Here is a 25,488-nt window from a genome sequence, read left to right as displayed (position 1 = left end):
TTTTAACAGTTTAAATCATTTCTGATCTTAAGCATAGGCTAACTGGAATTTCTTAGTCCCGTATTTATTTTGTATATAGTCAATCCATTTTTTCCAGTCTCGTTTATATATCTCATTTGAATGATCTTTGAGATATGCCGATATTTTAGCCATCTCGGCTAAGTTTGTTACTTTCAATGTCCATTCTTGGATTGTAGGCAAGTCTTCCTTCTTCCAATATTGCGCCACCAACAGTCTTGCTGCAGTTATCAGGTGCAGAATCAAATTGGTCTCTACCACTGTAAAGTCAGTACATATACCTAGTAAAAATAACTGAGGAGTAAACTTTATCCTTCTTTTAAAAACATTTTGCATGACCCACCATATTTTTATCCAAAATGCCTTAACCTTTTGGCAGGTCCACCATATATGATAATATGTAGCATCGAGAGAACCACACCTCCAACATTTAGGCTGTACATTCGGATACATAGAAGCCAACTTTTTAGGATCTAAATGCCATCTATAGAACATCTTATAAAAATTTTCTCTCAGATTTTGAGCTTGTGTAAATTTCACATTTCTTACCCAAATTCTTTCCCATGTATCCAACATTATTGGTTCCTCAATATTTTGAGCCCATTTTATCATACAATCTTTAACTAATTCTGTTTCCGAATCCATCTGTATTAATACATTATATATCCTCTTTATATGCATTAAGCTTTGATCTCTTATTTGTTTAAACAGATTATCCTCAACTTGGATAAAACCAATTTTTTGATCTATTTTCCACCTAGCCTGTAATTGCCCATACTGGAACCATGTTTGAACTACCTTCTCCTCTTTTAATACCTCTAAAGATTTTAATTGTAATACCCCCCTTTCCGAGGTAAGAAGCTGTCTGTAAGTAATTCTGTCCTGTTTTTGTGCTGTATTCATATTTTCAATTGCGTGTCTAGGAATTGCCCACATGGGTATCTTGTCATTTAATTTATATTGGTATTTCTTCCAAACCCGCAATAAAGCATTTCTTAAAATATGACTTTTAAAATTCTTATCCAATTTTTTGTTGAATAACAGGTAAGCATGCCAACCAAATACCAGATCGTGTCCCTCAATATTCAATATTCTATCATTGGTTAAATGAGTCCAATCACTAATTACAGATAATGCCACTGCATCATAATATAGTTTTAAATTAGGTAGTTTCAATCCTCCTCTCTCACGTACATCTTGCATTATTTTCATCTTTACCCTCGGCTTCTTTCCTGCCCACACAAATTTGTTGATACCCTTCTGCCATTCTAAAAGGTTCGCATCTTTTTTAAGTATAGGTAACATTTGGAAAAGAAATAAAAATTTTGGTAAAATGTTCATTTTCACTGCCGCTATCCTACCCAGCAAAGATAAGTGCAATTTCTCCCATTTTTTCATCTCTGTCTGTATGCTATGCCAAAGTGGTTCATAATTATGCTTATATAATTTCCCATTTGAAGTTAAAATGTTAACTCCAAGATATTTGACTTTTTTAACTACCTCACATCCTAGCATCACTCCTAATTCTTCCTTTTGTTTAATGTTCATATTTATAGCTAATATTTTGGTTTTTCCTAAGTTTATTTTAAAACCCGACACTTGACCATATTGATTAATCGTATTCATTAAAACCATACTGGATTCCTGCGGTTGTTCCAATATTATGACCAAATCATCCGCAAAAGCGCGGACTCTATATTCTTGCTGCCTAATCTTGATCCCTTTTAAACCATCCAAGCCCCGTATTTTATTCAACAATACTTCCAAAGTTATAATAAACAATAATGGGGACAAAGGACAGCCCTGTCTTGTACCTTTTCCAATTTGAAAAGAGTCTGTTAAACTTCCATTGACTATGATTTGTGCTGTTTGCTGTTGGTATATTGCTTTAATTGACTGTAAAAAATTATCTCCTATCTGCATTTTTTGCAGTATCTTCAGCAGAAATTGCCAGTTAACTCGATCAAAGGCCTTCTCAGCATCCAAAAATATAAACGCAGCAGGGATCTGGTTGTTCTTTCCCAAATATTCTAATGCATTAATAATTAATCTAACATTACTTTTCATCTGTCTCCCTTGTATAAAACCTGTTTGGTCCGTATGTATCAATTGTTGAATGACCAACATTAACCTATTTGCTAATATTTTAGTAAAAATTTTATAATCTACATTCAGTAATGAAATAGGTCTATAATTTTTGGGTTGAGTAGTATCTTGATCTTCTTTGGGTATCAAAGATATAAACGCTGTCTTCCAAGATGGAGGGACTTTACCTTCCGTTTGAATCATATTAAATAATTCTCTAAGAGGTTCTACCATTTCTAACTGTAAGTTTTTATAGTAAACCGCTGTCAAGCCATCTATACCTGGTGCTTTCCCTGACTTGAATTGCTTAATTACCTGCAGGATTTCCCCCGAGGTTATTGGTTGATTCAATTTTTGCCTGTGTTCTTCTCTAACTGAAGGTATTTTCTCTTTGTCTAAATATTTGTCTATGTCTAAACCATTAATTTTATCCCCTTTATACAGTTCTGTAAAAAATTCCCAGAAAGCCTTTTGAATCTCTTCCTGTTGAAACACCTCCTTCCCTCTGTAAATCAGTTTAGATATATTTCGAGTTTTCCTTTTTTTCCTAATCTGATAAGCTAACCATCTGCCAGGTTTGTTTGCATTACAAAAAGTATTGTGTTTTGCATATAATAAATTAGTAGCTACCTGGTCAGAGATCAACATGTCAAATTGAGATTTTAATATGTTAATAGCTTCCTTAACCTTTGTATCGTCTGGGTTCATTGTTAACTCCAGCTCTTTTCTCTTAATTTCCTCTTCCAGTTCTGTTCGTTTTAACCTTTGCTTATTTCTATGTGTTTTATTTATATTCATCAAAACTCCTCTCATATACGCTTTGCTTGCGTCCCATACAAATTCCATAGATGTACCCTTATTCATATTCAAAACAAAATATTCAGATAGTAATTTCTTACAATCATTAATATACTTTTCATATCTAAATAAGTTTTCATTCAATCTCCAAGACCTTCTTGCCTGCACTACCCTTCCCAGCTCCATCCAAACTGGGTTATGGTCCGAAAGGACCCTAGCTGCAATCTTTGTTTTCTTGACCCTAGAAAGCAAATCATTAGTGGTTAGGATAAAATCAATCCTTGAAAGGGATTGATGCCTGTCTGAGAAGAAAGTGAAGTCATATTCCTCTGCATTTCTTTCTCGCCAAATATCTCTCAATTCAAAATCATCCATAATGTCAAAGAAAGATTTGGGTAACTTTGCTCGCCTCTTGGTATTTAGGCGGGAAATCTTCTTATCTCTCTTAGTGTCTATCACTCCATTCCAGTCGCCCAATAGTATACAGGAACTATAGTCCCACTGTACTAATTTAGCATGAAGATTTCTATAGAATCTATCTTGCTGTTGATTGGGAGCATAAATTCCCAAAAGTAATGTCTTTTTCCCTTCTAAGATTAAGTCTAAAGCAATATATCTTCCGAAGGGGTCTGCTTCTATTAATTCAGCTTTCATATCTTTTCTTAAGTATACAACTATACCATTCTTCTTTTCCATAGCAGAAGCTGCAAAATGTTGACCAAGTTTTGAGTTGATCAAATATTTTTGATCAGTTGACTTGATATGAGTTTCTTGCAAACAAATTACATCGTTCTTAAACTGTTTGAGATAATGAAATATTTTCTTCCTCTTCTGTGGAGAATTCAGTCCGTTGACATTCCATGTTAAAATCTTAGTTGTCATCTTTGGTTGGTTGAAGCATTTTTAGAGCTTCCTGCACGGCCTGTTTAACCTTAGGTCTAGCTCCTCCCACTGCTTCCAGATTTGTTATTGTAGTTCCTTGATCGATGGCCGATGATTGTTGATGCTGTTGCTTTTTAGCTTGTTTCTCCATACGTCTAGTAGTCATGCGGCTAGGTCTTGGTTCCATAGCACCTTGCACTTCTAGAGAGGAGAGATGCTCCATCTTGTCTGGTGGTTGTGTAGTTTGCTGTCTATCCTGTCCTTCTTGTGGTCTTTCTCTAGGTCCAGATGGTGCAGGGTGTCCGGCCTTCAATATATTATAATAAAAATCTTGGGCTTTCCATACAGAGTTGAGGCGGTACCTTTGCTTATCAAATGTAAATATGATGCCAAATGGCGCATCCCATCTATACTGTATCTGACGATTTCTGAGTTCTTCGACCAAAAAAGCGTAGTCTCTCCTGGCTCTTAACATTTGAGGTGGTATCTCTTTCAAAACAGCCAGGTCTTGACCGCCAATTTGAAGCTTAGTGTTATAAGACGCTTGCAGTACCATATTTCTAAGCTCTCTTGTAGTAAAATATATAACGATGTCTCGAGGAAGCTGCTTCTGCTTTGCCAGCCAGGAGTTAACGCGGTAAGCTTTGTCAATTTGCCAGTCTTGGTTGGTCCCTGGTCTTCCCATCAGGCGATCAAAAGCTTCCGATAGGATCTGTTTCAGGTTCTCCTGTTTCTCCTCACGCAGCCCCCTTACTCTTAATGCGAACTCCATTTGTCGGTACTGTATCATAATAATTTCTTTTTCAGCATTTTCCACTTTTTGTTCCACCACCTCTGTTTTCAATGTCAAGTTAGCATTGGCATCATTAAGAACCTCTAGAGTATCTTCCATTCCAGAAATATGTTCTGTTAATACAGTTACAAGACTCAGCATGTCATCTCTAATTTTATCAACCTTAGCGTCAAATTTTTCATACAGCTCCTGTTTAAGTCCTTTTATTTCACTTTTAATTTCTTCTTTCATTTCTTTTATTTCCTCTTTTCTCTCCTCTCTATTATCTCTAAACTTATCTTCCATTTTAATTGTCTGTGCATTAAGAGCCTCGCTTAAATTACTCAGGAAAAATTCTTTCGTTAACACATCCCCAGCAGGGGGCGTAGGAAGCGGAGGCTGCAGCTTTGTGCCAGGCACTGAGGATGTGCCCCTGGAAGTAGAGGGTGATGACTTCAAGTTAATATTTGGTTTTGAGGCCATTTCAAAATTTATCTGCCTGCAGTTAGTAGAACTCTATTGCCTGAATATGCAGCTTTAAGTAAAGAGGCTTTTATTTTGAAGTTTAAGGCTTGGCAAAACTTTCAGTGAGTAAACATTGTAACAAGACCGTTCAGCAGATTCATCACCATTTAACTTTCAAATAAGCAAAGTTAATGAAGGAGTAAAATTCTTCTATTGTGAAACCAAAACATATGATAAGCAATCTCTTTTGTTTTGAATTCTTGTGAGGATTAGCAAAAAGTGTTCGTTATTACCGGAGAAACCAGCCTGCTCGGCACCATTTTAAAAATCTCTAAGTAAATAATTTTTCGGAGGAGAAAAAGAAAAGAAGCTAAAATGTTGATAAACAATTATTGTCCACGCAGTAAACGGATTCAGCTCGTGATAAGATTAAATCAAACAAAACTTTGAGCAGAGTGGGGGAGGCTTACTTTGTCCTGCACAAGGCAGTTTGAAGTTCCCAGCACGGACAGCCGTTCTGCCTTGGGCTAGCCCCCCTTTCCTTGCAAGCACAAAAGCTGCAAAAATCGAAGAGCATTTGCCAGCAAAACAGTTTCTTCTTTCCTTCTTGCCTGAAGGATAAGAAAACCTGATAAGACGTCAGATGGAAGATCCTCTAAACAGGTACGTAGCCAGGAATTCGGAGGCAGCTGATTTTTTGCTGCCACCACCAGCAAGCTCCTCCCAGGAAGTCCCCACATCAGTGGCATTTCAGTGGACTTTGAGGAGGGCTGGTCTCAGGGCCTGCTATGGTGCTATGGTTCCCTGTTGGTTGGGTGGTTTCAGGTCAGGTTGACCTCTCTCTTTTGTGTCTGGTTGCTTTCTCATGTCATTGGCATACAGCCTGTTGCTGACTTTGGTTACTACTTGGAACCACTCAGAGAGTTGATTTGGGATGTCGCAGTATGCGGTTACCTGGGCAATTTGCTTGTCCAGGCTTATTCTGAAAAAATTCACCAGCAGCCACTCTGGTAAAGGGGGTAGCCTTCCTATGACCTTCCTGAATTCATGGATGTGCTCTTTGATGGGGCAGCCTCTCTGCTTTAGGTTGCTGAGTTCCTCTTCTGCATATGGGTCCTCCTCCACATCTTCAAATCTGGTCTCTAGCAGTTGCAAGAAGTCATCTATGTCTTGCATTTGGAGGGCTCTCCTGTTGTGGAGGGCTGCTAACCATTCCCTTGCTTCTCCCTCTAACCTCTGTGATGGTATTCACCATGACCCTGGGGGTTGGGTAGAGGTGCCCATAGCGTGCCCTTAACATTTTATGTGGATATCAGCTGAATCAAAGAATAGAGCTAGCTGGTTTGAGTCCCCATCAAACTTTTCCCTGAATTGGGGTGGGTCATTCAGCCCCAGTCCTCCAACTCCTGTCAGCCTCTGTATCCTTGTGCCTGATATGGCTGGCTGTCTTCCTCACCTCTAGTTCAGAGGTAGGGAGGGGTTTGTCTGCCCTGGGCAGCCTGCCTGCTGCGTGGGAGATGCACTGGTTGCAGTTTTGGGCTCCTTCTCCTTCTATGGGGTAGCAGAGGGGAGCTGCACTCCAATCTGTGTCTCTTCCCCTCAACAGGATCAGATGTCCCTCCCCTCTCTATTGGGTGGCATGATGGCCCCTCATCAGCAAGGGCGGTCTGGTCAAGATCCTCCCTCTGTTGCTCTATTGCACTCTCCAGAGATTCCAACTGGGCTTTAGGAGCCTTGCTTGTACCCAGTTCCACCACCAGTCCACCCTTGCCAGCTTGCTTGAGACCCTTCCCTGTATCTGGGGACTAGGGTAAGCGAACTCTACTTCAGCTACCTTAGGGGCTAATTTCCACCAGTTCTCATTCTTTCTTGCTTCTGCAGCTGGGAAAGGCATCGCTGCTTGGCATTGCCGCATACCTCCTGTTCCCTGATTTTCCCTTCAAGCACCCCAAATATTAGGGGAATGCTTGGAGAGCCCGGGATTCAGAAAACCCAGAAATCTTGATAGATTTTTAAAAGTCAGTTTTGGCTCACTGTGAAATTCCCAGAAGATGACCTAATTAATTTACAAGCCTCGAGACAATGTTCAAAAGAAATCCATTCATTTATTAGGAGCAACATTCTGGCATGTACTCCTGTGGAGCTAAAACTGATTTACACTTAATGGCATCTGAACTTTACCCTGTGCCCCTCCCCTCTGCCTTGGTCATAACTCACATTCACCAACAAGATGCTACGGCAGGTTATGGGCATGCACATTCACATGCTAGTTACAAGAATATGAGACCTGGCTCTAGCCAAAAGTATGCATGGAAGTCTCCTCCCTTCTCTATGCCACTTGATAGTAGTCATGGCAACACAAGTTGACACTCAGTTCCAATTTAAAGCAACAGCATTTGTTTTTCTCCTTTGCTGAATCTCCGGTCAGAAAAGTGACTTTCTTTCCTTCTTCCTATCTCTTTCTTTCTCCCTTCCCTCCTGCCCTCCCTCTCTCCCTCTCCCTCCCTCTCTTACTTTTTAAAGCTTTTTTAAAAGCTTCTGATGGAAGAACAGGTTTGGGGGCATGGGCAAGCCACCATTTTTACTACCGGTCCTATCCAGTATGCCACATTTTCACTATCTCTTCTGGCACACTGGACCATACAGGGAGGAACCCACCTCTGGTTGTAGTGCAAGAGAAAAGCCAGCAAAATAAGGCATTTGCTTAAAACATTTAGGATACATTAACATATGTATAGCCCAGATAATAGGAAGCATTGTTCCTCATTATTCTGCCCTGATCAGGCTATTCTTGGAATATTGTACCTATTTCTAGGTACCATTGTTCAACAAACGACAGTGACAAATTGTATTATGTTCAAAATGTTATAGAGTCTAGAAACTTGCTATCATATGAGAAACCTTAAAAGAATCTGGGTATACCATGCCAACAAGGAACATAAGTGGGGTGGTGAGAGATGTGATAGTAATCATCAAAAATCTAAAGGTGACATATATTTCAGAAGTAAGGATCATAAGTAATGGATGAAAATATAAGAAAATAGATTCAGGATACATACCAGGATAAATTTCCTCAAACTATGGCGTGCATGGTGTGCATGCGGCCCGCTGAAGCCATTAATGCCATTTGCGCAGGACCACAAGGTTGCCCCACCCATATCGCCCCACCCACCCTTCGGCCTAGTGCAGGACTTACATTCAGGAGCCCCATGGGCTGGAACTGAAAGGTAAGGTCAACAATTTTGGCCTGAAAAGACCAAAAAGGAGCCATTTTGCCTGTTTTTGGCCATCTGGAGGTAGGGTGGGAGTGAAAAACAGAGTTCACAGATACCCCAGGAGGCCAAAAAATGGGTGGAAATGCCCATTTTTCACCTCCGCCATCTCCAGAAGATAGGTAGAGAGAGGGGGGGAAGAAAGAGGGGAGGAGAGAGAGAGGGACAGGGAGAGAAAGTGAGAGGATGGAGAGAGAAAAAGAGAGAAGGAGAGAGAAAGAGAGGGGGAGAGGAAAAGAGACAAAGAGAGGGGGGAGAGAGGGAGGAAGAGAGAGATTTCTCAAGCTCTTTGGGGCTTAGAAGAATTGCTGCAAAACTGTGTTTCCTGAAGTCGACCACTAGACTCCTAAACAACTGAAAAAACAATCTAGTAAAAAGAAAAGGCAACCAAAAGAACAACATGCAAACAAAAACAAATAAAACACCCCCAGGAGCAAAACAAATGTGTGCATTGTTCAATGGACTGTTAAATTGGCCACACCAACCTAGTCACATGATCTAGTCACACCCACCCAATCACATGACCACCTAGCTATGCACACCCAGCTGGTCCAGCTCCCAACAGTCCAAAGGACTGTGAATTGGCCCCCTGTTTAAAAAGTTTGAGGACCCCTGGCATAAACAATCAACCAGTGGAACAGACTGCCATAAACAGTGATGAGTTGTCCTTTAATGGAAGTCTTCAAAGACAGATCATATTACTGAATGTTCATCTGTTAGAGATGACTTCTATGATCCCCTTCCTGCTCTATGATTTTATTATCCTTTCCCTTGAGATTTGTCTTCTACATTCTACATTTTTGAAAAGAGAATACATGAACTCCAGATGACTCCTGGTTCATAGTTATCATAAGGGAGGTATAAATCCAATAGTTATGCTTTCTTTTCTTTTGAACTTTTTAGTTCTTAACTCATTTTCATTCCATTCATGAAATGAACCTACCAAATACTGTACAAAGTGATTTAAGGAAGGAGTTAATGTTGCTAAAAAAAAAAGACATAACTTAGTATGTAGGTTCTAAATGCCAGATTTTTAATAAATGACTGCGGAGAAGATAATTTGTAAAAATAAAATATAAATGGAGACTGCAGTAAAGAATGCAAAATTCAGTTTTGTTATGGAGTTGAGCTAAAAGAAACCTAAGAGGAAAAAGGATTGCAAAATAATGTAACCCATTGAGAATGCTATGCTTTCAGTGTGAGCTAGGATTCCATGACCAGCTCAAATGAAAAGATGTAAATTGTAACAAGTACAAGAAAAGGCACACCTAATACAAGTAATATAGAAACATTCACACCATCAGTATTGAAATTGCACTGAGAGCTAGAGTCTCCCAGCTAGAATATCATTGTGCCAACATATATCAGAGAAACACAAAATATGATGTCTGTTAAGTTGTGGGAAAGATAGAAAATACCTGTTTTGGATTTCAACAGTAGTGGGTGTAGAGGGAACTGTACTGTCCTATAGCAGAATGTATATGCACTGCCCAAGTGGGTTCATTCTATTGTGCAATAAAGATCTCAAGATCTGCATGTGCCAAGTCAGGAATCTGGGTAAATTACGCCAAGCTAGAACAAATGCAAGGGCAAAAATATAAAGATAAACCATGAAAATTAGTTTGTAATCCTGGAAACATATCATATAATGAAGAATTTGACAACAACAGTCTATTGGATCTACATATCCTGAAAGAGTTATGAATCAGCAATGTGGAGGCATGACTTGGAAAAAGTCTTCTACCCTGGAATTCTATATGAATACTAAAGTCACTTTAAAAAACCTGGGTTGCAAAATCTAAGGAAAACTTGCAAGGCACTTTAAATGAAATTGTTGAGATATTCAGTGAAGGATCTTGACCCTGAAATATAAAAGTAACATTACTCCTTGATGTCTATGAAGAGTCTCAATTATCAAGGATATGGTTGTCCCAAAGATTTTTTTCCCCATGAAAACATTTTGCTTCTCATCCAAGAAGCTTCTTCATAACTGAACTTCTTCATAACTGAAGCTTCTTGAATGAGAAGTAAAATATTTTTAAGGAATAAAAAAAAAACCAAGAAAGTTCAATTGCCTTTTGAAAGCACTTTTGGGATTATTCTTTGACAATAGGTAACTTAATATCTACATGGTAAATTTTATTCTTATTTACTCATTATAGCTTTCACTAAAGCTGCATACCAAACTGGATAGCTTGGTAAAGGACAACATGCTAAAATGAATTTACTAGGAAAAAACTACAACATTCTTTATGACAAATGCTTTCATTCTAAAAATCTTTATACACACACACACACACACACACACATACATACACACATAGACACACTATATATATATTCTAAATACTTGCAAAGTACTAATTATAAACACACCATTTGCCATGTAGAGTTTTATCCACAAAAAATTATATTTTCACCTCAATATTTTTCCTGCTGCAGCAGAGCGAAAAATGAAAACACTAGCATACATTTGTACTGTAAACCAAAGCATCATAATTTAGTTCCAAGCTCCAAAATAATGGAAACAATGCAATTAAACCTAAGTCATATAGAGATATTACAATTTCATTATTTAACTTTTTCTGTATGCACAAAATTTTCCAGAGGGTATCATCCACATTATAATAAAGATCCTCTTCAGAATGCTTCCCACTAAAAATGTAAAAACAATGTATATTTCCAAGATGGAAAACATATCATTCAAATTAAGTAAAAATGCATTCACGAAATTGGATTTGTATTTGATATATTTTTCTATAAATGTTATAATGATTTCTTGTAAGGGATTCCATTTAAAGTTTACTTGATACTTACGGAATTCATTGCATGTTTATTTAATTTATATGTATATATTTAAACATTACATATTTATGGGCTAATCAATAGAAACTACAAATCCAAAGCAGAAAACGTGCTTCAGAATGTGTGTGAGAGAAATCATTGTATCTCTTCTCATTGTATCTCTTTTCTGAAAAAAGTCATCTTTTCTTGAATTTACCATGTAACCCATATAATCCCAGAAAAATATGAAAGGGGTGGCAGCCCTTGAAGAGCATTTGGAGACTTCAGCTTGTCCAGAATGCAGCCGCGCGAGCGATTGTGGGCGCACCTTGGTACACCCACGTTACACCTATCCTCCGCGAGCTGCACTGGCTGCCTATTGGTCTTCGGATACGCTTCAAGGCGCTAGTCGTCACTTATAAAGCCCTTCATGGTATTGGACCTGGGTACTTGAGAGACCGCCTGCTGCCAATTACCTCCAATAGACCGATCCCACAGATTAGGCCTCCTCCGAATTCCATCCACTGGCCAATGCCGACTGGCGACCACCCTGAGGAGGGCCTTCTCTGTGGCTGCTCCGTCCCTCTGGAACGAGCTCCCCATGGAGATTCGGACCCTCACCACCCTCCAGGCTTTCTGCAAAGCCCTTAAAACCTGGCTGTTCCGACAGGCCTGGGGCTGATGAGTTCCTGTCCCCACTCGAATGGTGTGCCTGTTGAGTTGTTTTTAAAAATGGTGGTATTGTTTGTCTATGTCTTTTTTCCCCTATTTGTATCCCCTATCCCCTCCCCTGACTTGGGTTATGAGCCGCCCTGAGTCCATTCTGGGAAAAGGGCAGCATAGAAATATAATAAATTCAATTCAATTCAATTCAATATAGTACCTTTAATGAGCTGCTAACAGGTGAATTCAAGTGAGCATACCTATACCAAATTCAATGCATTTTTAAAACTTTCTGTCCAGATATTGCATTCCTGGCATTTCAAATGAAGGTTTTTACTCAGAGTTCATGTTTTTTCTTCTGTTTCTCTAGTATTTTTATCAAACATTAAAGAAGTTATATAAACAAACATTGAAAAAGTGTTTGAATGGAGTAAGCAGTTAAAAATGTCATTGGTTATAATTTGTCAGTATAACAAATTGTAAATAACTGAAAGTGTTCAATTATTTTAACAGACTAAAATCAATATTTAAATTAAGATTGAATGCCAAGAAATATGATTATGAGAAAAAAATACTGAATAAAATTAGAGGCTATAATAAATTAAAATCAAATTAGTAAAAATCTCTTCTATTATTCTATGGAATTAAAATATAGGCTTTTTATACATATGTGTGCTTTGAGTTAGCATTAATTGCCCTTAACTATCTGGAATTAATGCTAACTCGAAGATACAAAGCAAACTGGCCTTGAGATTCTTTATTTGAAGAAAAGCAAATTTGGAGCATGGTGCAAATGCACTGCATGTATTAAATTGATTAAATTGGAACTGGAATTCTGTGCCAGCTTTTAAGATGTGATATTATTCTAGACATTGAAAAATATTGCTAAAATTTAATAATTCTTCCACTGAGTTCAAACTTTTCAGTAAGAAGCATATGTTAACATATACAAAGCTGCTTCAGTCTACTACGAATGCATATATAGCTTAGTAAATTTTATTGTAATATTGTAAATTGAAATGTAGACTCACTTTTTAAGATTTGTTTCATTCTAGAATAGTTCATTTTCTAGAACTGTTGAATTTTACAGAATTGCCACCAAATAAGGAAAATGATCCAACATACAATAATGTAATCTTTGGCTTATTCAGTAGTATTTTAAAAAGTTGTCAAATTAGTTTCAGTTACTCAATGTTCTCCCTTACTTATTTTATTACCCTACCTATCATTATACTACTAGATTTCACCATTATGAAGTAAATCTCAAAATATTTTAACTTTCTAATAACTAAATATTGCAATCTACACATATTACTAACAGAGCAAATTTCTAAGCGCTGTTCCCTTCATAAAAATAAAGATTTAATAGTGAAACAAGAGCGTGGAAATCCTGGCCTTTTTAATTTATCTCATGCATTCATGAGTACTTAATATTGCATGATCTCTTATATTTCTTTTTGTTTCAGCCCAGTGATTTTTAGGCAGACTGTATATATTTTAGACCTTTTTCCTCCTCCTCCTCCTCCTCCTCCTCCTCCTCCTCCTCCTCCTCCTCCTCCTCCTCCTCCTCCTCCTCCTCCTCCTCCTCTGCGTTGAGATTTATATAAAAATTGGAATGTCAAATGCATCTTGCCATCTGGTCAAAAAAAAATCTCAGCTTTCAGTCTGTAATGGCACCAGTTTCAAATTCCATTATATTTCAGTATTCCTGAGAGATTTCTCTATCTTTCTAATGTTTGTTTATTTATATAGAAAGACATTGATATACAAATATATCATTTTCTTGTAAATATGATCATGATTACAACCTCATACCTGACACAAGTTGAGTGTGATTTTTCTCTGAATAGTACATTCTCATGGTCCCTTTTACCATGTAAACAGATCTATAAACACCTGTTACAGCTTTACAATTAATAACGTTAGCTCTCTGGTAATCTTCAGGTTAATTGATGGAGGAAATTTAAATGTCATTGGGTTCAACTCAGAAAATGGTTAATAAAGCAAACAAGTACTTCTATTTTCAAAAAGATTGATTAACTAGGACAACTAGTTACAGAAAATAGCTATTTAATATACAACTATAGAATTCCAACATTTTACAAAGAAAGATCACAATCTACAGAATCAAAATAGTAAACATGGCCATAGGTATAATCTTTATATACCAATTGTAGTTTATAAACAAAATCATGTTCAAATAGATACTCAAACCAAAGATCCTCAGAATGGAAATTCAGTTGGTTGATGGTTTCTTGTTTTCTTACTTAAGGTTGACAACAATAAGATTGTTTCTCTAGTCCAATAAACCCCTCCCCAAAACTCTTTTCCTTTCTGATAATATAATATTACCTTTGTGATGATATCCAATTCTAAAATTTATCATAAATAGCATATTGGCAGGAAATTCTGGGAATACTAATTCTATCTTGCAGGCATTATATCATTGGGTTGAATTTATTCTTGAGCTGTTTCAGCTTGGGTTTTTTCCTGGTTGAATATATGGAAGCTATAGCCAGAAGTATCTATTCATTGCTACATTTTGAGCCCAGCTACATCAGGAGTCTCTGCTGACAGACATCCATGACCTAATCACATCCAAATTAGATTATTGCTTTACATAGATATGCCTTTGAAAAGTGGTTATAAGCAACAAGTCATATAAAATGCAGTGACCTGGAAGTATATATATGGCATAATACCCTTGGTTGTCAGTGGGCTTTGCATGTAAATCAAGGTGCTAGCTGTCATACATGGTTTTTGTTAAGTTCTGGGCGATGAATGGAGGTGAGGCCTGAGTGACTTCTAATAGCTCTTTATTTACTGCCTGTGAGGCAACTATTGCTCCCTGGCTGACACAGCTCCTTTTATAGGGAAGCTGATCAGCCCACAACCAATCAGGAGTGAGGACCCTTCCTCTCCAACAGAGGACCAGACTGAGAACTTCAACAGACAACTATATACAATAAATAACAGTTTTGGACCAGGTTATCTGTGAGACAATTTTCTCTCTGTGTCTACTCTCTATCCTTGAATAGGTCAATTCCCACTGGGAACTACTAGAAATGTAATCTGGTGAGACCTTACAATTAGGGATTTTCAATTGCCACCCCATGTTTTGGAACTCCCTCTCCCTGGAAGTCTCATCACTTCTTCCCTTTTCAATTTCAGGAAAGTTGTAAAATCATTTGATTACAAGGCAAAGAGGCATTGAGAAATATTTGCTCTTTTGCATTTGAGCATCCAAGAAGGGACAGGAAAGGGGGAAGGGAAAGAAGAAAGAAAAAGAAGAAAAGAGGGGGAGGAAGAAGAAAGGAAAATGAAGAGGGAAGGAAAAAGAAGAGAGAGAGGAAAGAAGGAAGGAAGATTATAATGCAAGGGAGGGAGGGTGTAAGGGAAATCCTGCCTTAACATTTGACCACCAGCAGCCCTGTTGCCCTTTCACCATTCCATTATCTTCTCCTCCTGACATCTCCTGTTGGTTTGCCATCCTATCAGTGAGGATACTTTGGTTACAAAGCTGGGTCTTCTTGTGTGGAAAGGGAGTGTGCCTCCCTCTGACCCACACACTTTTGCTTCCTGCACACACTATGAGCAACCTGGCCAAGGAGAGCAAGCATAACAGCAGCAGTCTCGAGGAGGACATAAATGCACCCAGGCTTGGGGAAGAGGGATAGAGCTGGGCTGTGAGGTTCCGGTGCCCTGGGAGCTCAATGCTGGGTGCTTGCCCTCTGCTACCTAGGACTCTGGACCACCTTCAATGCTGTCCAGGGGTCATCTGTGGGGCCTGAGTAGGAAAGAGAGGCTTCTCTGGAGGAGAAGGGTTTGGCCCTCTCCCTGGTCTTGTCTTCCTCCACTGGAGACAATGGATCCCCCCCCCCAGCCCTGCATTGACTTGCACAGGTGCCCCTGACATGTGTGATGTTGAGCTGGCAATTTTCACCCTGCCCACCCCCACCTGGTCCCCTGACATGATGTGGCCCTCAATGAAATTGAGTTTGACACCCCTGTCCTACAGACTGTGTGAGTATTCTCACTTAACATGCAGAAATGGTTTAGTTACAAATGGACTAGGTTTTTGCAAAGCAAGAACATTTATTTCATGATTTTCATGATTGCCTTTAATATAAAATATAACAATTATTTATCTCTTTGAGTCCTCTTTCAGCTGGTGGCATGGCCACTGGCAGTGCTGCCAAACTCTTCCCCTGGCACATGGGGTTTCTCTGGAAACAGTGAAGGACCAACCTACCTCACCTTAGCCTGGCCCTGATCTACAACTTGTGGCAGCCATCCAGGCCTGAACATGATCAGCCTCTGACATGCACAGCTGCCCTGGAGCCATTGAGATACTGCCCCTCTGCCTTGCCCCCACCCACTGGGCATGCACACAGAAAGCAGTGAGCAATGGCATCCTGGGTGAAAGAGAAGAGTTCAGAACATGGTAAGCCTATGGGGCAAGATGGTCCCCAGGGATGCCAAGCCCCATCTGTGCTCACTGCCTCCTGTGTGTGTGTATCTAGGGTGTGGGGTGGGGATTGGGTAGCCTCTCACTGACTCCAGGCCAGCGTCACAGATCTAAGGCTGACTACATTCCAGCCCGGAAGGCTGCCACCAGATTATAGATCGGAGCCCAGTCAGCCTGGGCCAGGCAGAGCCACTGCAGGACAATCCTTTGCTGTTTCCAGGCCAGTTCTGTGGGCCAGATCTAACCACATCATGGGCTGGATCTGGCCCACAGGCCTTGACTTTGACACCCATATTCTAGGTCCTCTTCTCAGGCACACAATCATCTAAGGGTCATCTTGAGTCTTTTAGTTCTTTTATTTTTAGTTCTTTTTCTTTTTCCTCTTTACTGGTAGGCAAACTTTCAGCTTGATGGTGTGGGGTTCTGATTACTCCCATTTTGTGCTTCAGTGATAGTGAGAATCCAAATGTAACTTTTGTAACAAACAGATGTAACAAATGTAACAAACTGATATTCATCAACATAAAATAAAATGTTTAGGGATAGCCACATGCAGGTTTATAGGGCTGGTCTTCTTAAAATAAAATTGAGATTCATGCTTAATTTTCATTAAACAATATACAGTAAATAGTAATGCACTAAATTATTTTAAAAAATAATTTTAGGCTGCCAGTAACTATTATGTAGTATACATTTTCAGATACATTTGTCAATTTATCTGTAACATGTAAACAGTTTATATAAAATTCTTGTTACTGGTTATTTGTAAATCTATAATGTGTTGATTAATGAAAATGTATTATATAATGGCCAACCGCTTATTTCAATGTTGAATATTTAGACAGTTCCAAATTTTGATAGCCATGTCATAAAGAACTAAGCAAATTATTTCATGTTGATTCATGAATAGAATAGAATAGAATTATTTTTTATTAGCCAATAAAGCCTTGGATACATAAGGCATTTGTTTCTGATGCATAAACTGTCAATGTACATATAAAGAATAAAGTGATAAATCATAAATCAAAAGATACCAACATAAATCATAATATACAGACAAATAAATAATAATTCATAAGATACCAATAGGAGAAGGTAATAGGAAAGATGAGAATGATAATAGTAATATTATCAACCCTATTATATGGGTTAATATCCTTAGATATTAACAGTGTTGTAGGAACTAGGTATTTAACAGAGTGATGGCATGGGGGGAAACTGTCTTTGTGTCTAGTTGTTTTATAGTTGTATTTTTATGATAGTGAATGTTTGATATCACAAACAGATGCAGGCAAGAACCTTGTATTTCTGAAACCTTTTGTAAAAAATAACAGTGAATGAATCAGTGTATTACGCTGTATACTAGTTTTCTATTTTTTAATAGAAAGTTCAACTCTAGGCCATATCTTAACCTCATCATTTATATCAGATATCATTTGAACTCAAAGCCAATTTAAATTCTCAACATAATTTAAAACATATTTATACTCTTCATCTCTGCATTCTACGAACATATCAACGAATGTAACTCATCTACAATAATCTTGAACTGTTTTTAGCCAGCAATAAAATTCCATTCCAAAGCAAGAGCTTTTATATTTTGCCTAAACATGATCCCTATATGATATTTTGCCTCTGGTCACTCTGCCAGCTTAAGCAATTGATCTATATCTTTGAAAAAAATTGTTTCAACCATCCAGCTATATGCCCCTCTTTAATACTTCAATTAGAAAGAATTTGGAGGAAGGGATGAGGTATGAATTTCTCCCCTATTAATCTTCTGTGTTCATTTCCCACTTAGGATAAAACTATCTAATGGTCCCTAGAAATCCAAATTTTTTAAAGATCCAAGATCTTTAGGAAGACTTTACCTTTTTCCCATATTTTTCATGTACTCCATTTAAATTGGATATAAATAGATGCCACAACGAATCTATATCTACCAAGACCAGAGTTGTGCAAGTCACAATATTCCTTGTGACTATGGAAGCAAAAGTTGGTTTTTGAAGAAGCAAAGTATTGACACTTTTGGACTTTGATATCAATGAATATACTGAGAATACTATGGACAGTCAAACAAAAATAAAACAAATGGATCATTGAATAAATCAACTGAGAATTTATACTTGATGCTGAAATGATCTGGTTCAAATTACCACATTTTGGACACGTTATCAAAGATCTAGCTCTCTAGAGAAAGCTCTAATTCTGGAAAAGATGGAAGAAAAGAAAATGAGATGAGCTGCAAGGTGGATAGATGTAAAAGTACATTTGATTTTCTACAAATGGAGTCTCATGGTCTTCTTTCCTAATTACTAAATGGAGAGGTGCTGACAGCTACAATGAGTTAGAGTTACAATGCTGAGGGTACACACCAGGGGTGGGTTTCAAAAATTGTTCGAACCTACTCTGTGGGCGTGGCCTCCTTTGTGGGAGTGGCTTGCTGCCCATGTGACCAGATGGGAGTGGCTTGCCACCCATGTGACCTGGTGGGAGTGGCCAAGACGATGTTATTACTAGATATTACTAATTACTAGATATTATAAATATTACTAGATCATTATTAATGCATAGATAACTGCGGGACATTACACACCCACCCACACCCACACCCACAAACTATGACAGTGCTAGGAAAACACCAAAAAAATAAAAATCCCCCCCCCAAAAAGACTGCCAATGAAACCAGTTTTTTTTTCCTAAGCCTAAGAACAGGGAAGACAAAGTCACTGGAATAAAAACCATCAAGGCAACGTGGAAAATTATAAAGGACAGGCACTCACAGAACCATCAACCACCTCAGAATTACCTAAACAAGGAGTGTCAGCCTCTGCTTCACTGTTGCTTCGGCTGCCATGAAACGGGGAGGGAGGGCATGGAAGAGTTCTGGAATTCAAGCTTCTGCAGAGGGGTTTTTAAAAAGAAAACAGTCTTCTTGGGAGGGGGAATGGGCTGTGCTCCTGGTTTTGGGGATTCCCCCCCATCAAAGACCAGTTGCAAATCTCTCCAAATCCTTTTCAGGATTTTCTTTTTAAAAAATGCCTCTCTGCAGACGATCTTGAAAACCCCCACCCCATCTCTGCTTGCCTACAGCCTTGGAAGCTTCCACAGAGAAGCTTCTGCAGAGGGGTTTTTAAAAAGAAAACAGTCTTCTTGGGAGGGGGAATGGGCTGTGCTCCTGGTTTTGGGGATTCCCCCCCACCAAAGACCAGTTGCAAATCTCTCCAAATCCTTTTCAGGATTTTCTTTTTAAAAAATGCCTCTCTGCAGACGATCTTGAAAACCCCCACCCCATCTCTGCTTGCCTATAGCCTTGGAAGCTTCCGCAACTTCACAGTAAAAGCAAGTAAGAACTTCTATCGCTCGTGAGATTTTCTTTACTGTGCAAAGGCTTGCTTTAAAACTGCAGACTCCCGGGGAGGGGGGCAGGGGAAAATGCTGCCCATATGTCCCATTCCAAAGCAACCTTGCAGGTTTTCAAAATCATCCGGAGAGGCGTTTTTTAAAAAGAAAAACCCTGCAGGCACCCAGCGACAGGGGCTAGGAGCTAGGAACCCGGAAGTTAATTACTTCCGGGTTCACTGACGAACCGGATCGCAAGAACCGGTGCAAACCGGCAGGAACCCACCCCTGGTACACACCATTGGAAGACTTAAAGGATCAGGTTGGAGAACACATTTTTCTGAAGATAATTTCTTTTTGTATTTTCTAATAGTGAACAACAAGTTGCTGGAACATAGTGAAACATTGCTTCATGAGAAATTGCAGATAGTCTTGATGGCAATAGCGATTATCTAATTAATTATCTAGAGAATAAAATTTGGCTGAATGAGTAGGCATAGATTTTCCATTTAATATCTAAGATGAGAACCGTATACAATGTCTCAAATATATCCTAGTACTGTGATGGCAAACCTATGCCACGTGTGCCACAGGTGGCACACAGAGGCCTCTCAGCTGGCACATGAGCCGTCTCCCCAGCTGATCTCCACTATGCATACTTGCTGCAGGCCAGCTAATTTTTGGGTCTCTGCAGTGTTGTTTAATCAAAATGCAGTTAAAACATTATACAAGGCATCGTGAAGATAACTATATACATCCAACAGAAACAGGAAATGGGGATTTTGCAGTATCCTTCCCCTGCCATGCCCACCAAACCACACCCACCAAACCATGCCATGCCCACCAAGCCACGCCCACAGAACCAGTAGTAAAAAAAATTTAATCCCACCACTGGTAAGCATGCATGTGTGGGGGAGCATGGAGGGGCACACTTCCCGTGCCCTCCTCTCCTTTTTTGGTCCCAAGAGACTTCAGGGAGGCCTGTTATGCCCAAAATGGGGTGCGAGTTGTGGTCATGCCTGCATGTGCAGGGAGGGTCCATGTTGTATTATGGGTATGGGCAATCACACACACTGTCGTGCACATGCTTGTGTGCTTTTGGCATGCGAGGACAAAAAGATTAGCCATCACTGTCCTAGTATAATAAAGTTGTGATCATACTTTGCTAAACTACAATTCACATTATAGATACACGCACAGTATTAGCCAACTTGATTATGGAAATTGTGATTCAGCAATATCTGCAAAATCATAGATACTTCACTGCTGCAGTAGAATTTTTGTTACTGCTTTGAAACAAAAAAGGAAAGTTGGGATATAGTATACAGGAAATAATATATTTACATTACATCTCACAATTCAGCCTGGAATTTTAGTCATAAATCTTTGTGGTCTTAAATTGGGTAATCACTTGACTGCACTCGATTTTATGACAATTTTTATGATGGTCATTAGGCAAATGACATGGTTGTAAATTCAAATTCAGCTGACCCAATGGGAGTGTTTTTACTAATTTTTGCTGGATGTGTAGCTGCCTGTAGCTGCCTGTTTATCATAGAAATTTCAGATTCCAGTAACAATTGTGTTAAAATTTTCAGATGATCTAAACACCTCAGATATTTTACCTAAATAACAATAATAAAATCATATTTAAAATTGTTTTTCATTTTTTTATCAAAGGAAGGGAGGAAGGTCAATAGTCTCTCTTCTCCAGTTATGAATAATTGCCCAGAAAATCATCTCCTTCGGTGTCTTCTGGAATCAAACTGGTTTTAATTTTTTGCAACTCAACAATAATTTACATTTTACATGTACTGTATTTATTGTTCCTATTAAAAGCTAATACCTAATCCCCTCATTTATCTCACTCATTTAAGTGGGGAAGCAATTAACCTCTAATCACATAAGAATTAAGTTGTGTAAAGCTAACAAAAATATTTCTACTTAAATATATTTAAATATTTAAAGACTTGTTTACCTTAAACAAATAGCTGGCCTGCATTGCAATGTACTTTTTTGAATATGACATAATCCTTTTCCTTTAGATTTAGCAATAAGCTCCATGAAGTTTTCCAGAACTTTCACCCTAGTGGTTTTATCATGTCTGTCTTAGACACACCTAAGAATTTCAACAGACATTACATCAAATTAATCAAGTCCAATTACCTAGGTCTTCCCATTCAATAGGCTTTACCTTCTTATTACCTGCTAAATTTCTTACTTTTGCTCAAAGTTATGCCCGATGTTCTATCTCCTTAAGCACTAGATTGTTAATACCCGTCTCTGCCCTGGGGTGTTTTGTTTTTAATTTGGATCTGCCAGTGGAGCTGGCTAATTTTTAAAGATCCAAATTCTTCTATCTTGATCTCCCGGCCCACACTGGCATATTTTTAAAGATCAAGATGTATGGAGACTTTCATTAACACATCATTTACATCTGGGTGGGGCTCTTGATTCATCTGATGGTGGCCAAAATCTGAGGCCCTACAGAAAGGCACCCCAAATCTTGGCACAATGTCTTTTAGTACACACAAAACCAAGAGATCTCAAAATCCCAATTTCTGGGAATATTGTGGGGAAATCACCTGGGAGCCCTGTAGAAGGACTTCCAAAGGAAGTTTCCATCCTGTCTTTGGGTTGTTTTTTTTCACAACTGAGACAGGCTGCAACAACCTGATTAACAACAGCATATGTGTCTCTAACTACCAATCCCTGCAAACAACCTCCTTGAGGCTTGTACAATGGGGGTGAAGATAATTTCTCTGCCAGAGACTTTACTAAAACTTTCTGAAAGAATTTTTCAACATGTATTGGAGGGGCATTCGAGGAACGTTCCCCACTCTCCCATGTTCTATTTCTAGCACACTTTCTGCTAACCTGCAGTCATGGAGCTCACAGTCACCAACAGGAACTGCAGCAGATTAACCTCCCACACAAATCTAGAGCCTCATTAGGATAAGCCGGTTCCATTTGGAAGGGATGCTATCCTGGGCTCCAGGGGGTGATCAAGCCCACTCTTCCACTCCTAACCGAGTGGGTTTACAATTCGTCACCAGAATTGTTGCAGAAAATGACAGGCTTTAAACTTCTCAGGATACAGGAAAAGTTTATTTGGCAGCCAGGTTCAGAAAGCTAGCCCATGGCTAGCATTGCAAGTTCTGAACAACCTTCATTATCAAAGCATGTGTTCTTATACATTCTCAAAGGCAGCGTAAAATGGAAAGACTTAACTCATTTCTTAGTGGTTACCTTGAGGAGAAAGCCTTATACTTCTCCTTTTGTTACGGGTATGGACTACGTGTCATTAATGAACTTTATCTGAACCTTGTGGTTTGGACTTTTGACATAGAGATGTTGGCTGGAACATCTTGTAATTAGGCACTTGCTTCCTATTCTTTTGCAAGCTGCAACTCTGCCTATGTAGCTTTTTAATATAGAAGTAGAGGCTGTCCAGCCTGACCCAATAGGTTTCACACTTAATGTCCAAATATCACTTTATGTCCTACTTTATCTCCATGAACTATTTTGAGATATAAGGAATTTCCATTAAAATGTGTTTGTATATATGCATGTGTGTGTATAATTATATTGTATTCATATTACAATTGAATAATATGTAATAATACTTTAAGTATATTTTCAATTATAAAATGGAATGATTTGCTATTGAATCTGTACAGAATTAGATTTAAAGAATTCAAGTTTGTTAATATTAATAAACCTAATTTTGTTGAGTATAGCACATCTTATTTGGAATTAGAAAATAAAATGAAACAGGACAGCCATTAAAACTAATCTAGGCAATACATGATCTTTCATGTATTCAAATAAAAATTGCTAATGAAATTAGATATTTCATTTCATTCAATAATAATAGGAGAAATGTTTTGAAATATACTTTTATGGCTATTTATAGTTTGATTTTTCAAAGCTTGTGCACACTCAGAAATTCGTTTAATTACCAGAACTGGGATTTCTTTTTTACCAGAGAATTTCTAAGGGAGTTTCAGTAATTTGTAACAAAGCCAATATTTGGAACAATTGATCTAAGCATATGATTTTTACATGGAAAGAGGCAACTTTAATTTTGGCAACTATTGGATTAATATATAAGGATTCAAAAAAAAGTTAATATCATTATAATTTTATACTGTGGACAGATATGATGTATATGATATGACCCTCAAGGTAATTGAAACTAAGATGTCTCCAATCCAAAAGGACATGAGAAAAGTTTCATCTTTGTAGTTATTGTTTGTTTAAATGATTTAACCTGTTCATTTTGTTCCTGAAGCATGTGAACCCATACTTCACAGCTCAGGTGACACAAACTGTTTCCTAGGCTTTTGGAATTAAGTGGAAACTTCATGCTATCTATTCCTCACAGACTAGTGGTGTTGAAAAATTTAATGATTTGATTTAACAATAAAACCAACTAATAAGAGACAATTATCAGGGTTTTTGGTTGTAGCAGGGTATTGTAGAATATGGATACCGAATTTTGCCCTTCTAGCCAAACCATCGTATGAATCCACAAAAGAGACATAGATATGAAAAAAACCAACTAATAAAACCAACTAATAAGAGACAATTATCAGGGGTTTTGGTTGTAGCAGGGTATTGTAGAATATGGATACCGAATTTTGCCCTTCTAGCCAAACCATCGTATGAATCCACAAAAGAGACATAGATAAGAAAAAAAAGAAAAAAAAGAGAGTCTCAACAAAACATTTAGTTCCTGTGCTGTTTTAGCTTGCATGTTTGTCTTTGTTGATGTGTTTAAGTGTTTAAAAAGAGAAAGAGAGAGTGTGTCTCTGACATCAGTGCCCTCCACCTGTGTAGCCTTAACATGAAGTGGTTGACACTGAAGGGGTAGGAGACCCAGGGAGGGGCCAGGAGGAAGGGGCCAGGAGGAAGGAAACCAAAAAGGTTACCAAAGGGACAGATCAAGTGGATCACCAACCTGGTCCAAGGGAGCAGTTGAGATAAAAACTCAAATTGCCCCTAAGGGAAATTTTATTGCCAGAAGCTGGGTGGGGGGGCTACGTAAGGTGTGGATATATGCTCCAATCTGAATGGCTGATTTATATAATTGGAAAAATCAAATTCCTGCTTATAGAGAAAATCCAGATGAGATGCATGTCCTATTTGCATGCATTTTTCTGAACTCACCGGTCTGCTTGAGCTAACATACAAAGTCTGATGGAAATTTTATTAACCCCAGAGAAAAGAAGGCTGGTGAAGGTAACCATGAATAAGCCTTTGCAGAAGGATCATGAAAAAATCCAGACTGGATATTGTTACTGAAGGAACCAGATTGGGAACCTAGTCCATTCAGCTGCAAAACTATTGGACCTTAGTTTTGTTAGGATACAACAAAAGTTAAGAATTTAGAGAAGGTCTATTAAATTCAACAGAAACAGGATGAAAATCCAGGGGAAATCCTACAATGCATTTATCAAATCTTTAGGCAAAATACCACATTAGATCTTGAGCTTGAAGAAAGTAAGAGAATGGTCAATATGATCTTCATTGGTCACTCTACAGATGACATTAAGGTAAATAAATAAATAAATAAACAAACAAACAAACAAATAAATAAATACAGAAGACAAAAAGGGGGCCCAGGAAAGGCATCTCTGAACTTGTGGAATGAGCATACAAAACGTATGTTAATTGGGCTCAAATTTCAGAAAAGAAGGACAGAAAGAGCCCTCCAGTTAGCAACTTGCCAGAAGAATTGCCAAGGAGGGGCCAATAAATAGAATCCCATGCCCAGTCAGAGAAAGAGCCCTCCAGTTAGCAAAATAAAAAATAAAAAGGAAGCCATGAAGGTCTGTGTGGCTTGAATAAATGAAAATTGCATGAAAGGTTTGGTTTGGTTTTGGTTTTATTAGAATTTGTAGGCCGCCCTTTTCCCTGAGGGGACTCAGGGCGGC

Source organism: Thamnophis sirtalis, unplaced genomic scaffold, assembly GCF_051295495.1.
Source record: "Thamnophis sirtalis isolate CommonGarterSnake01/CBP01778 unplaced genomic scaffold, rThaSir2_p1.2 scaffold_4, whole genome shotgun sequence".
Lineage (NCBI taxonomy): Eukaryota > Metazoa > Chordata > Lepidosauria > Squamata > Natricidae > Thamnophis > Thamnophis sirtalis.
This window is presented reverse-complemented; position numbering follows the sequence as displayed.